Here is a 14822-nt window from a genome sequence, read left to right as displayed (position 1 = left end):
GAAATGTAAGAGATGAAGGGGTGGCTGAAGGCTTGAGACCCTGTTTACTTAAAAATATTTTTTTAAAAAAAGAAAAAGAAAGACAGCCCTTAGGCAATATAAGATAAAGGAAAAAACAGCAAAAATCATTTTAAGAAATAAAATTCTGCCAGCGTGGTGGTAAACACCTGTAATCCCAGCACTTTGGGAGGCCAAGGCGGAAGGATCACTTGAGCCCAGGAGTATGAGACCAGCCTGGGCAACATGGCAAAACTCCATCTCTACAAAGATACAAAAATTAGCTGAACGTGGTGGCATGCACCTGTAGTACCAGATACTCTGAGGGGGTGGGGGAGGCTGGGGGGGGAGGGAAATGGCTTGAGCAGGGTAGAGAGAGACCCGAAAGGAAGGAAGGAAGGAAGGAAGGAAGGAAGGAAGGAAGGAAGGAAGGAAGGAAAGAAGGAAGGAAGGAAGGGAAGGAGGGAGGGAGGGAGGAAGGAAGGAGAGAAAGAGAGAAAGAAAGGAAGGAGGGAGGGGAGGAAGGAAGGAGAGAGAAAGAGAAGGAAGGAGGGAGGGAAGGAAGGAAGGAAGGAAGGAAGGAAGGAAGGAAGGAAGGAAGGAAAGGAAAGGAAGGAAGGGAAGGGAAGGGAAGGGAAGGGAAGGGAAGGGAAGGGAAGGGAGGGAGGGAAGGGAAGGGAGGGAGGGAGGGAGGGAAAGGAAGGAGGGAAAAGGAAAGAAAAGAAGAAAAGAAAGAAAAAGCTCTAGCTGGGTGTGGTGGCTTGTGCCTGTAGTCCAGCTATTGGGCAGGCTGAAGCAGGAGGATCGCTGGAGCCCAGGAGTTTGAGGCCAACCTGGGCAAAGTAGCAAGACCCCATCTCTTTAAAAAATTAGAAAACAAAGTTCTTGTCTAGGGTTGGCCTCTAACTTGCAGCATGACCTCAGTCCAGTGATTTTCTTCCCTACAACTTCTTTTTCACAAAATCAAATCCCTCTCTTCTTAGATCTGTTCTTTAATAGGAATATATAATTGATAAATTACATATAATTGATAACTAGATATTACATCAGACACTTAATAAGTGAAAATCACAGTACAAATGCATGCTTAAACACTGTTGAAATTTAATGAAGTAATTTTGACACATGTCTAGAAAGTCAGAAGGGAAATTTTGTTACTGAAGGTTGAGTTTGAGCCAACTGTTTTCCAATTTTCATGAAAGTGAAGCACTGTAATACAAAAGCATGCCTAGGGACACTAGCACCTAACCCAATATGCCTTAACAAATGAGTAAAGGAAGAATGCCAAGATTTCCAGCCTGCAAAGCTTTGCCTCTAGTGAATCTATGGCCTTCTTGCAAGGGATCTTCTAGTTTATAAGCTCATCAACATGATTTGAGACCAGTGAAAATGCTATTTTCACCACATGTATATGCCAACATTTTCAAATGTATGTAGATTGGTTGTGACTAATAAAATACAATAAAAAATTATAAATTTATCATTTGTATATATATTAATAAAATACAGACTCACTTAAAACATTACCAAATTTGAGTCAATTGTCAACATCTATTTCTTGATCAACCAATTCTAAAATTACAATTTCTTCCAGCTGGGAACTCCGGAGTTTAATATACTATAGCTTTTCATCATAAATTGATTATGCTAATCTCTGCTGGATTAGTTCATTCTAGAAAGTGATGGAACATTGATACTTTGAGTTACTTGAGTGCCAGTAACTCAAAGTGCTTCGCTAAAGCAAAGCCAGGAATCAACTCTATGATTAAAAACATTTGAGTCAATAACTATTTATTTACTTATTTGTGCTGTCCTGGGAAGGCTTGAGGATGGCTTACCAAGATGCACAAAATTCAGCAAGATACAATCAGTTAAAAGAAGTGATGGGGGAAAAAGATAGGATAGAAAAATGAGTAGCAGGGCTGTGGTTAGGACATAAAAGGCGTTCTGTGAAATCCCACATTCTTCCAAGTGCTGGCCTATTTGGCTCTGCCCTTTGTAAGCAGTCAAAGGGAAGAGGAAACCATTATTAGATACATAACTCATATTATCTGTTAATAAATATATATATAAGCTTCTTATAAGAAGCCCAACTCTTTCTGCTGGAAAGATGAGAGAAACTTCAAGAAATGGCAGCATCCCCAACAACATACCAGTTGCAACAGATCAAAAACTCAGTTTTAGTCCATGTCCTCATGCCAAAGCCTGATTCAGTAACTAATTTTTTACAGACTTTCTCTAATGATGAAAAAGTGCTTTTCCAACACTCTGTGAAAATGATCTTTTCCCTCTTGTTTAAGTGGGGAAACAGAGGCAGAGAAGAGTGAATTGCTTCCACTTCATATACTAGGTCAATTGCTAAGATAAAAGTAGAAATAATTTGTCCTAGCTAGATATAATTACCTCCAGATGTGCATTTGCAGATTATATTATGATTATGAAGTGCTCTTGAGGACTCCTTAATGGTGTAATGGTGACCTTTTACTCCATTTCATTTTCTCTTCCATCCCCCTGATGCAATTTTCCTCACCCTGACTCTTATCCTCTTGCCTTGGTCACCACTGAGCACTCAAGGATGTAGAAAATAGATGGCCTCTACAAGGCGGAGGTCCAGGGGAAGCCATCACAGAGATGGATGAAATGGCAGAGCTGGAACACTCGGGCATGCACTATGGAGATGGCCTGGAATGAGTTTCTGGAAAGAGGCTGGGCCTCCAGCACCTCACTGCTGACCAAGAAGTCCAGAAACACGTCTGTGCAACTTCCACTTCCATGGCGCCAGCAAATCACCAGGCCATTTAATAATTCACGAAGCAAATCGTACTGAGTGCCTTCCAAGGCACCAGGTGCTGAGCCTGTACTAGAGAATCAAAGGCAAAAAAGGCACAGGTGTGTCCCCCTAGAAACTAGCTTAGCTGGAAGAGAGTCCATCACACAGGAATTTTAATATGGCATACACACGTTGACTCTGGAATCAAATTCGTGAGTCCTACTTCCACTTTTGCTATGTGAGTAAGTCAAACTCTTGGGGCTTCAGTTTTATCATCTGTAAAATGGAGATAGCAACTACCTTCTAGAGAAAGAGCCTAGAACAGTGCTGGGCACAGTTCCCACGCCCAGACCACTGCCTTATCCTGGGATCCTTATCTCTGTAAGAATGACCAAAATTTACTGTGCTTATGATAGTCCAGGCACTATCCAAAATATTTGAAGTGTGTCAACTCATTTTCCCTTTATCATAGCCCCATACAGAGGATATCACTATTATTTCCATTTTACACATCTGAGACACGTGATTCAGTGCCTGGCTGCAGGTTCTCAGAGTGGCAGTGTACATCAGTGGTTAAGGGGGCACGCTCTGGGGCCAAACTACCTAGACCTTGCAACTTAGAAGTTGCCAGAGCTTGGAAAAAGTAATGAACTTCTCTGGGCCTATCTTCTACCTATTTCTCTCAGTTTGTTCCCCATCTTTACCGTGACCTCTGCAGACTACATTTTCCCAGGCTCCTGCCAATGAGTGTCTGGTTAGCTCAGCCAACGGGAAGCAGTGGTGGAGCTTAGCAGTAGGACGAGGGAATGTCAGGGTACTTAAGCCCCTCTCAGTTTGGGGTGGCTGCTCTGATAGTGGCTGCACCTCCTCTAGAGCTCCAGTTCCCCCTGGGCAGTCCCAGTGCCTCAGCTCTGGTGACATCCCCACTTCCTTCTGTCCCTCCAACCTGGAGCAGCAGCTTCCTACTGTTTCTCATCTTTGGATTATCTTGCATCCTCCATTTGTTTTTTGTGTTCTTGCAACAGCCTTATAGTCAGAGCCCCGTGTCAAACTTCCTCTGGTGAACTACTAGAGTGGCAGATGCACTGTGCTCCAACAGTCTCATCTGCTAAGTGGAAATAATAATTGTGTCTACCTCATGTGGTTTTTGCAAAATTAAATGAGTTAATATATTTAAAGTGCTTGGGACAAGCCATGGCACACAGAGTGACAGCTATTCTGGAACACACAGCCAAGGCACCAAAGTCACTTTCTAGACCCCCGAGAGGAGATCCCCAAAGCCTTTGAGGATGAATAGGAGTCAAGCAGGTGCAGAGAAGATGGAAGGACATTCGGGCTGTCTTAGTCCCTTTGTGTTGCTAGAAAGAAAGACCAGAGGCTGGGTGATTTACAAAGAAAAGAGATTTCTTTGGCTCATGGTTCTGCAGGCTGTACAAGAAGCATGGTGCCAGCATCTGTTTCTGCTGAGGTCTTCAGGCTGCTTCCACTCATTTTGGAATGTGAAGGGGAGCTGATGTGTGCAGAGATCACACGGCGACAGAAGAAGGGAGCAAGCAGAGGGGAAGGAGGAGCCAGACTCTTTTTAACAACCAAATCTTGTGGGACCTAAGAGTAAGCACTGATTACCACAAGAATGGCACCGTGCCATTCATGAGCCATCTGCCCTCATGACCAAACACCCCCAACGAGACCCCACCTTCAACACTGGGGATCAAATTTCAACATGTGATTTGAAGGAGACAAGTATCCAAACTGTATCATACACAAAGGGATCAGACAACTAAGTGGCCAAGAGAGAGAGAAGGGGGCCTTCCAGGGGCCAGGAAAGGGAAGAAATGCAGGAAGACTGGGGCATGCTGACAGAGCAAGGGGAGGGGATGGAGTCAGGGAGAAGGATGAGGCTGGAGAGAACAGAGCCCAGAGCATACCTTTTCAGGCATATTGGAGTCCAGACTTTGCCCTGACAATGGGGAGCCATTGGAGCTTTTCACTGAAGTGACACATTTGAATTTATGTTTTAGAGAGATTTCTTTGGCTGCAGTATGGAAAATAGATGGGGTGGAAAGGAGAGATGAAAGAACAGCAGGAAGAGCTGTTAGGAAGCCATTGTAAGTGCCCAGGCAAGAGATAATAGCTTGGACTACAGTAGTGACCCGGGAGCAAAAAATAAAAAAATAAAATAATAAAAAGGCTCAAGTTATTCAGGAGGTAAAAGGAACTGGATTGGCATTGGATTGGATGTGGGAGCCAGGGGAGAAGATGACATCAAAAATGATGCTCCAGTTTTTAACTTGGGTAAATGTACAACAGCAAGCAGCCCAGCCAAGTGATCAGAAGCGTGGGCTACGGTTTCAGCAGCCTGCATTCAAAGTCTGGCTCTGTCCACAGATAGCTGTTGAACCTGGGGCAAGGCACCAATTCACTGGGTGCCTCAGAGTATAAGAGAGGGATAATAATTGTATCTTCTGTACAGGGCTCTGGAAAAGGTTAAATGAGGTAAAGTATGTCAAATGCTTGGAACGGAGCCTAGAATATCACAAGCACAGTAAATCTTGGCCACTATTACATAGACAAGATCTCAGCAGCAGGCATAGTTTGTGGGGGTGGGAGCATCATGAGCTAGGTTCAAACACACTGAGTTTGAGACATCTAGGGAACCACAGAACAAGTTTTGGGCTGGAGATACAGATTTCATTTGAGAGCTGCCAGCAGTTGAGATGGTAATTGAAGCCATGGGAATGGAGGCAATTGTCCAGGGAGTGTAGGTAAAGTGAGAATAGATAAGTGCCAAAGGGCACAGTCTGGGTATGTCAACATTTAAGTGACAATTTCAGAAAGAGAAGCCAAGGAAGAAACCAGAGAAAAGCAGTTGGAGAAGCAAGAAGGCAACCAGAAGTGGTCCTGGTACAGCTGTGATGGGGAGACAATGACGAAACAGCAGGAACTGGCACCCAGAGTTATTGGTGTAGCTTGGGCTCTCCCCTCATCATCCTCTCCAGCTGGGAGTCATGTGATAGAAGCAAGAAGCCTGTCTCAGCACACATGTAAAAGAGCAAACTCCAGACACCCACGTCTTATCTGTGCTGACCCACAAGCGTGAGGTGACCCACGTTGGTGACTGGAAATGACACCATCCAATTTTTCTGGCCACTATGTTGCACCCCTGATTTTTTCCTTTGTATGACAGACTTCACAGCAAATACTCCTACTGAGTCCAAACAACCGCTACGATTGAGAACAAGCACGAATCCGCCACCCACCTTCTCCTGGAAATAAGGTGATGTGTAGGTTCCTCATCTGCTTTCCAGTGTCCACAAACCCATCTGAGTACTTGCAACTTTAAATTTTTCTTTTTTTTTTTTCTGTTACAGACACTGATTCCAGAAGAGTGTTCCATATGATATGCTTTTTAAAATTTATTATTTATTATTTTTATTTTTTTGAGACAGAGTCTCGCTCTGTCACCGAGGCTGGAGTGCAGTAGCACAATCTCAGCTCACTGCAACCTCTGCCTCCTGGGTTCAAGCGATTCTCCTGCCTCAGCCTCCTGAGTAGCTGGGATTACAGGCACGCACCACCACACCCAGCTAATTTTTGTATTTTTAGTAGAGATGGGGTTTCACCACGTTGCCAAGGCTGGTCTCGAACTCCTGACCTCAAGTGATCTGCCCACCTTGGCCTCCTAAAGTGCTGGGATTACAGGTGTGAGACACCGCGCCTGCCCCATATACTAAATTTATTAGAACCTCCAAACCTGGCCAAAGGCCTCACTCGTAAGATTCTGGTGGCGATGCCAGCATATGCTGGGCTCAGAGGAGGTCTTCAGATACCAGGAGGATTACTCTAATTCAACGCAGAAATGTTGTGAAACTGCTTTATATTCTGTCTAGCACAAGTAAGTGGGGGTTACTATTTTTATAATCATCATAAGAGCCTTCAACTACATAATTTTGGGAAGTGGTGATAAAAAACAGAGTACTTCTCCCTTGAATTCTACCACCCCCAAACTTTCATTAACATCCAATTAATTTTCTTAGAAAAGTTCAGCATGAAGCTCTCTGCAGCACTTTGGCACAGTAGTATCTATGCATTTGGAATGACACAGTAATTTCTTATCCTAGGGAAAAAAAATTACTCTGTCAAAATGAATCTTTTAGCCTAAGATGAACTGGTTCCATTTCTCATTTCTCTTTTCTCAAGGTTATTGGGTTGCTGAACTCCCACGAACCAAAAAGAAAACACTGAATGGTATCCAAACCAGCCTGGGAGGGACAGCGAGAAAAGCCAGAACCAAGGCTGACCAGCCTGAATGCTGGTAAATGTTATCAAGGTAACAACTTCTCATGTATCGGTATGTGACCAATAAAAAGGGAATGTGCTTGATTAGCAAAAAGCATCTCCATGAAAAATAAGGCATATTAGCATGATGACTTTATTATACAGCAATAACATAAATGGCAATCCACTCTCGTAGAATATTTGTGTTGAAATTAGGAAATGGCAGCAGATTCAAACACAAGAGCTAATGGAAGCCCTAAATATAGATGATATTCCATCTGGCTGCCAAAAGCCTGCCTCAGCACATTAACCAGAAGACCAAACCAGAGAAGGGAAATAGCTTTAAAAGTGCAAAAGAGAAAAGAGATTCACTCAGAATTTTATCTGGTAAAAAAAAAAACATCTAGTCATAGGATGAGGAGTCATCTGTTTCATGGACTATTTATGACTCAGATGTTAATTTGGATGCTGTCTTTAAATACATGGAGAGAAGAGAGAAATTTTCCCCCTTTATTTAGGCTTGAAAGAGTTTTGTTGAAGCAGGTAGCTCACAGCTGGTAAGTGGCATTCAGTTGTTTAAAATAATTTATATGATTTGGCTTTCGTATTTGCTACATTTGCACAATAAACAGAGCTGCTGTTTTGATTCCTCCAAAACCATTTTAAACTCTAGCACCATGGGGACCATGTACCCTTAGCATTTTGCAAGAGTTATACTTTGCACTAAATGAACAGCAAGCCTGTGTTTACAAAACAAAATTATTTTTTTCCAGTTTCAGTTCTGCTTATTAACAAAGTAGATATTTCTCAAGTCAAAATTTCTCCTTTGTTTATGGTTGGAGATCTTGGCCCTGATGAAAAAACAAAAATCCACTGATGAGTACAGAAAATCACCACCATGCAGAAATCTCTCTTTACAACAATCCTGTGGCTCACAGAGCCATCGTGATTGCCAGTGTCCTCGTAGAAAGTCAACAATAGCTATTTGCAGTTGATTCAGTTTCTCTGTTTAGGAGATTTTTTGTAGCATAAATAGATTACAGTGTTTGCAAAAATGTGCATTTATGGTTGACCCTTATGCTTCTCAGAATCTGTTTGGAGTACTAAGGCATGCTATCCTGGGTGTGTTGATTTATCTTTGTGCAAACTCTGCTGAAAACCAAGGGCAATCAACAGGATGAAGAAAGTTTAATTCAGGACCTGGGTTGATAGAGATTACCTCTGGGTCTAAGGTCAGGGATGCTTTAGTCCCCTTTGTTAGAATCACCAGGGAAACCCTAACTCCCAGATATTAATCAGATCTGTAGAACCCTGCTTAAAACCTTCCAGTGGCTCTGAATTAGTTTTAAATAAAACTCCTTATCCTAGCTGATAACACACTATACAATCTGACCTCTGTTCAGACCTTACCAGACCTATTATGCGCTGTTTATCCTGAGGCCTCTCACCTTGACCTGCAGAAGGCTGTCTTCTCCCTTTGTCTTCACGTGACCTTTCCTCTGTGTGTAACTGTGTCCTAATCTCTCTCTTCTTAGAAGGACACCAGTCTTACTGGGTGAGGGCCCACCCAGAGGACCTCGTTTTTGCCTTAATTACCTCCTTAAAGGCCCCATATTCAAAGACAGTCACATTCTGAGGTACTAAGGGTTGGGACGTCAACATATGAATTTTGGGGGGCTATAATTTGCCTATTCTGCACATTTCATATAAATGGAATCGAACAAAATGCGGCCCATTGATTCTGGCTTCTTTCACTTAGCACAACGTTTTCAAGGTTCATCCAAGTGGTAGCAGGTATCAGTGACAGAGCAGGAGCACCATCATATGGGACAAACATTGCCATTTCAAGTTCCGGCTCCCTTTCTAATCTCAGGCATTTCAAGGAAATCACTTCTCTTCTAACAACAAGCAGCCAGAAAGAGCAGACAGTAAAACACAGATAAGACAGCTCGGGCATAGAAGGTGGGGGGAAAGTCTCTTGGGTAACTGCCAAACTTCACACTCATACAGTGGGCCCCAGTAAAACAGTGGGCCCTAATAAGCACATCCCTTTCCCTTTAGGTGCACTAAGATAGGGAAGCTAAAAGCAGGCTTGGGTATGCCTGCAGCTGAAAAAAAAAAAAAAAAAACAGTATGGAAACAAACACAAAAACTCCCTCCCAAATAAGCAAGACAAGAAACACAGAAATATTCTGAGCCTGTGATAAGCTCTCCTGCCCTAAACCCTTAAATACTCTTAGTCTGTAACAGAGAGGGCCCCTGACCTAATTCAGCCAGAAGCCCCTCTCAGGTTTATTCTCCAAAATAAACCTGTCTTTAACTGCGAAGCCACTTTTCATGTTTCTTTCTTCCTTATTCAATTCTTTAACTATCAGTACTTTATTCTTTTTTATGACTGAATAGTATTTCATGGTACGGCTCTATCACATTTTATTTATCCATTCCTTAGCTGAGGGAGATTTGGATTGTATCCACTTTTTGCCTATTATAAATAATATTGCTACAAACGTTTGTGTACAAGTTTTTGTATGATCATATGTCTTCAGTTATCTTGAGTATATACCTAGGAGTGGAACATTCTGGGTCATAAACACACATAACTTTCTGTTTCCCTTTTTGAGGACCCACCAAACTGCTTTCCCCAGCAGCTGCATCATTTTACGTTCCCACCAGCAATATATGAGGGCAGGGCATGTTTCTAGAGATTAGATAATCACAAACGAAGGGCATTGTCCTTTACAGCCTGCTGAAGTTCAAAAGAGAGAGGAAGAGACGTTCAAGTAAGGAAGAGATGTTTTATTAGGAATATGAAGGGTTCACAAAGTCCTGCTTACTTATTTTCAGCCAACTTTGCCATGACATTATTTAATTCGCATTTTCACCTCATCTTCAATCTTAGCATAAATAGCCTGGGTCTCAAGGCCATCTTTTCCCAACCTGTATAAGCACCTTCGAGACAGCATTCAATATGTGTCATTTTATTTCCTATTCAGTAGGGAAAATTAGGTCTTGCTTTGCCCACTCAGCTTTATTCCTGGAAATACACTTTTCAAAAAGTAGAAAGTTCAGTCTTGCTTTAAACCACCAAGCTGCCTGAATGGATTTCATCCATTATTTCGGGCTTTATTTTAAACTTTGCTTTTAATAGGCACAGAACCAATGCATATTTTAAACTTTTGACTCAGGCAAATTTTATATGTCCAAAAGACTCTTGGAAGTTAAGCAGACATAAGGGGTACTGTGTGTGTGTGTGTGTGTGTGTGTGTGTATCACAGAATGAGGGGCACATGCTGCCAATTTAGTAATTAATTATCAACTAACAGAAGGTCACTACCTATACTGTCTGTGGCAGCCAGAGCCTCACCACACTGACACCAAGTTGCTGTGCCTCCTTGACAGAAAGTAACACAGATCGCCATCAATGGATAGACAAAAAAACTCTGAATCTATGGTTATATGTGTGCATCTTACAAATGGAGTAACAACAAATAGAAGAAATATATTTACAAATGAAAATGAACCTACATTTATTTACTTCACTAAAACTGTTTTTTTTTTCTTCTCATCAAAGACTTCTCTATTCATGCTACTCAACATCCCAAAAAGAATCAGCATAAGGCCACAAACTCAACAAAATTCCTTCTCCTGTTCATAAAACTCCTGTCCTGACTCCAAGTTCACACCCTAAATAAACAGGCAAGCCTGTGCTCTGCACCCTGAGGAGCAGTCTCCTAGGCTTTGTCCCTTCAGAGAGCCCATTTCCAAGGAGAGGCCGTCCCTCTACCCAACTTTTCTCAAGGCCACATAGCTCCTCTCCAAAGACAACCATCCCCAGTGGTTCAGTTGATCCTGACGGCTGTGCCTACAGAGAAAGAAGGGAAGAGAGATGGAAGAGGAAGTGCTCCCAGGAGTCAGGATGCAAGGTGAAGCCAGCTGTTGATCAGCGGTCACTCAGCAGCTAGACCAGGCGACGCTCTCCTTCTGCAGGCTGTAGGCTGTGAGAATGTTCTGAGTGGCATTTAAGGATAGCTCCCGTGCAGCATGCCAGCTTCGGCAGGGCGTCCTATGGTAAGTCCCAAAACGCAGAGGGAAAAGAATAACCAAGTGGAAGTGGGTCATTGTGCCATCTATCAGAGACAATGCATGTGAGAATGCTGCTACTAAATGAATGAAAAACTCTTTGTAAACTCAAAGTTTGTGGTTCTCTTTTTTTTTTTTTTGAGACGGAGTCTCGCTCTGTCACCCAGGCTGGAGTGCAGTGGCGTGATCTCGGCTCACTGCAAGCTCCACCTCCCGGGTTCACACCATTCTCCTTCCTCAGCCTCTCCGAGTAGCTGGGACTACAGGCGCCCGCCACCACGCCCAGCTAATTTTTTGTATTTTTAGTAGAGACGGAGTTTCACTGTGGTCTCGATCTCCTGACCTCGTGATCCGCCTGCCTCGGCCTCCCAAAGTGCTGGGGTTACACGTGTGAGCCACTGCGCCCGGCCTAGTTTGTGGTTCTCAAACTTGAGCATGTATCTTTTTTTTTTTTTTTTAATTAAAACACTGATTTACTTGGCCTTATTCTAGAAGTTGGATTCATTCGGTCTGGGGTAGAACCTGAAAATTTGCATTTCTAACATTGCATTTCCCAGAGGATCTGATACTGCGGGTCAGGGGCCACACTTGGAGAACTGCTTGCTAAAACACAGGATCCATGTCAGCTGAAGCTATAATGGGCAATCATGAGCCATGCCCAGACTGAGCAGTAAAAGGAAACAATATTACTATCTAAAACAAGCAAGAAAACAATAAAATATTTTAAAATAACAGAATATATAATGCTTGAGTTGCCATTAGCAAAGTGTTAGTGAGAGGTGACAGCATGCTGGCAGTCCTCACAGCCCTCACTCGCTCTCGGCGCCTCCTTTGCCTGGGCTCCCACTTCGGTGGCACTCGAGGAGCCCTTCAGCCCACCGCTGCACTGTGGGAGCCCCTTTCTGGGCTGGCCAAGGCGGGAGCCGGCTCCCTCAGCTTGCAGGGAGGTGTGGACAGAGAGGCGCGAGCGGCAACCGGGGCTGCGCGCGGCGCTTGCGGGCCAGCTGGAGTTCTGGGTGGGTGTGGGCTTGGCGGGCCCCGCACTCGGAGCAGCCAGCCAGCCCTGCCAGCCCCAGACAATGAGGGACTTAGCACCCACGCCAGCAGCTGCGGAGGGTGTACTGGGTCCCTCAGCAGTGCCAGCCCACCGGCGCTGCGCTCGATTTCTCACCGGACCTTAGCTGCCTTCCCGCGGGGCAGGGCTCGAGACCTGCAGCCCGCCATGCCTGTGCCTCCCACCCCCTCCATGGGCTCCTGTGCGGCCCGAGCCTCCCTGACGAGCGCCACCCCCTGCTCCATGGCACCCAGTCCCATCGACCACCCAAGGGCTGAGGAGTGCGAGCGTGCGGCGCGGGACTGGCGGGCAGCTCCACCTGCAGCCCCGGTGCAGGATCCACTGGGTGAAGCCAGCTGGGCTCCTGAGTCTGGTGGAGATGTGGAGAACCTTTATGTCCAGCTCAGGGATTGTAAACACACCAATCAGCACCCTGTGTCTAGCTCAAGGTTTGTGGATGCACCAATCGACACTCTGTGTCTGGCTGCCCTGGTGGGGCCTTGGAGAACCTTTGTGTCAATACTCTGTATCTAACTGATCTGATGGGGACATGGAGGACTTTTATGTCTAGCTCAGGGATGGTAAACGCACCAATCAGCGCCCTGTCAAAACAGACGACTCGGCTCTACCAATCAGCAGGACATGGGTGGGGCCAGATAAGAGAATAAAAGCAGGCTGCCCGAGCCAGCAGCGGCAACCTGGTCGGGTCCCCTTCCACACTGTGGAAGCTTTGTTCTTTTGCTCTTTGCAATAAATCTTGCTACTGCTCACTCTTTGGGTCCACACTGCTTTTAAGAGCTGTAACACTCACTGCCAAGGTCTGCAGCTTCACTTCTGAGCCAGCGAGACCACGAACCCATCAGAAGGAAGAAACTCCGAACACATCTGAACATCAGAAGGAACAAACTCCAGACACGCCACCTTAAGAGCTGTAACACTCACCGCGAGGGTCCTCAGCTTCATTCTTGAAGTTAGTGAGACCAAGAACCCACCAATTCCGTACACATTTGGATTACGTCCTCGAAGTCGGAAAAAGCAGAGGTTAACTAGACATTTTTGAACAAGCCCTGTCCTCTAACTCAGCAGAAAGGGAGACCAAGTCCATCATCCCCTCAGTAAACCATTGGCCCTGGAGCATTGGCTTTCCCTCTTCACAGATGAGGAGTTCCATTTTCTAACTCACACAGAGCAGGGAGAGGATAAGAGCTGAGGAAATGCCATCAGCCCTCAGCTGGTCACTGTCTCTACTAGTAGTGCCTCATATGGGTATAAGGCTTTATGGTTTTGAAAAGCTTTCCAGTGATCAAAACAATGTGACATGGGTGAAAGAACAGACAAATGGACCAACTGAACAGAATAGAGAGCCCAGAAAAAGACCCGCCCACATATAGTCAACTGAGCTTTGACAAAGGAGCAAAGGCAATACAGTGGAGAAAGGACAGTCTTTTCAATAAATGGTACTGGAACAACTGGACACCCACATGCAGGAAAAAAATTCACTAGAATCTAAACCAAGACCTTACATCTCTTTCACAAAAATTACCTCAAAACAGATCAAAGACCTAAAGGTAAAAATGCAAAACTGTAACTGGTGACAGCCAGAAAGAAAAAAACAATAATTGAGTGACTACTAGTGCCAGCTATCGAGTTAAGTACTTTTAATAGCTTATTGCATTGATTCTAAACTCTGTACACAATGTATTATTCCCAAATTACAAGCGATGAATTTTTTTGCCAGTGATAAAGTATAATTTCTCTATGTTATTCCCTATAGAATCTGGAGCAGGAGCCTCACTCTCCTATCAAAAGGAGAAGAACCTGAAGAAAACACTTATCTTCCTTCTCTCTGCCTAGGGGCGGTGACCTTGAATTCAACCACCATCACCCCTTCCAGACACCAGAGGTGGGAGTCCCACAAGGCAAAAGGCGCCCCTGTGACCCATCCACTTCTCTTCTATGTTCTTTACCTCCTTGCTCATGAAGCCATAAAGTTGAGCTGAGTAGAAGGTGAATTTCATTGCAAAGTTTACACAGACTCTGCTGACAGGTTCATGAAAACACTACTGAATATGTTACATACCACCAATGCTCACAGCACATCCAGTGTTGGAAGTGATACTTTTCCATTACCAGTAACCCTCCTTTTGTCCTAGGAGCTCACTGACAGCTAAAATCAGACGATATTTTTATATGGAACTTGCAATGTATTAAGTCCTTTTGCTCAGTGACCCAAAAAGGAACTAAACGGTACCCAGACTAGAAATCAATGTCAAATTATTCAAATAAATTCCACTTAAAGAATGGTGGCTTGGGAAGCGCTCAGCCAGAAAGAATTCTCCCAAGATTAGTTTACTGTGAAGTAGAAGGGAAGAACGTTTTAACTTTGGTTGGAAATCTGATGACATTACTTAGAAGGTGATGAAACATCCTCTAAGAAATGGTTCTGATCCACTGTAGGGCACCCCCCTCTCTCGCCACATTCCCCCATTTTACCCACCAAAGAGGTTCTTTGACAAGAGGCTAAGGAAACCAAGCAACATAAGATCTAATCGCAACTGAGTGCTGGAAATGTGTGGGGAGAAATCTGTAATTAAACTGAGCAATTAACTCCAGAAAGCTAACTGGGGCCAACTCTGACACTAC

General features: G+C 44.2%; 1 long non-coding RNA gene across 1 annotated transcript; it reads left to right on the top strand.

Moving 5' to 3' along the window:
• Positions 1-5419: 5419 nt before the first annotated feature.
• Positions 5420-14480, top strand: LOC105738357. Its single transcript, XR_001114144.2, has 3 exons — positions 5420-6044; positions 6968-7097; positions 13954-14480. It is a non-coding gene; the product is annotated as an uncharacterized LOC105738357 (long non-coding RNA).
• Positions 14481-14822: the final 342 nt, after the last annotated feature.

The sequence above is a fragment of the Nomascus leucogenys genome, chromosome 10 (genome assembly GCF_006542625.1).
Source record: "Nomascus leucogenys isolate Asia chromosome 10, Asia_NLE_v1, whole genome shotgun sequence".
NCBI classification, from domain to species: Eukaryota; Metazoa; Chordata; class Mammalia; order Primates; family Hylobatidae; genus Nomascus; species Nomascus leucogenys.
This window is presented reverse-complemented; position numbering and strand designations above follow the sequence as displayed.